The sequence below is a fragment of the Teleopsis dalmanni genome, chromosome 2 (genome assembly GCF_002237135.1).
Source record: "Teleopsis dalmanni isolate 2A chromosome 2, ASM223713v2, whole genome shotgun sequence".
Taxonomy (NCBI): domain Eukaryota; kingdom Metazoa; phylum Arthropoda; class Insecta; order Diptera; family Diopsidae; genus Teleopsis; species Teleopsis dalmanni.
The window spans coordinates 129,714,081-129,714,924 of NC_051847.1; positions in this window are offsets into that span (position 1 = coordinate 129,714,081).

The following is an 844-nucleotide window of genomic DNA, read 5'->3' on the forward strand; positions in this document are numbered from 1 at the left end:
AATGTGATATTAAGAATAAAGAAATTTATAATGAAATTATCTGAGAGCAGAGGATACGTAGGTGCTGCACATAGACTTTCTTCAAAGATAATCATAAATTCTATATTAAATATGTCAAATTTTGAGAATATTTAAATTAATAATATTGGCTTAAATTTTTTAAAAGAAAAAATTAAATTTTTAATAAATAAAATTTAGTGCTTTCTCATCGCACTTCTGTAACACACAAAATAGTGGAAACATTTATTTTAATTTTCAGACAAATATTAAAAAAAAATTAGTAATCATATTTGATCTTACATATGTCACTACAAATATATTTTATTTTTATTTAATTTAAAAGACAAATTAACAACTAATTAAAAAAAAATTTTACTAAAAAATTAAATTACTTATGACAACAGATTTTTTTTTTAAAATAATTGGATATCAAACATACATTTATAAGAATATGATTATCACTAATCAAATAAAAGTGTATGAATGTATATGAATGTGTATGAATCTATATTGTTCAACCAAAGCGTATCAACCCAGTCGATTTAGAGATCTAAAAATAGTCTAAAAAATAAAAAGTGTTGACTCTCTCCAAAACATTTGTCTGACATCATCTAGAATATGGTAGATGGTCGGAAAGTGTGTTGCGTCTTCGCATTCTCTTCGGTTGTTTAAAATGTACAGTTCACTTTAGAACCCTCAATCTGGTTTTGAAAATTATTGATATTTTGTAGTAAACAAAGCGGTAAATGGAGTAGTTGTCTTCACCTTAAGTTGTAAATTTGTTAACAGATATATATTCTGTTTAATGACAATTATATAGTTTTTTATGTTTTGTAGGAGATCG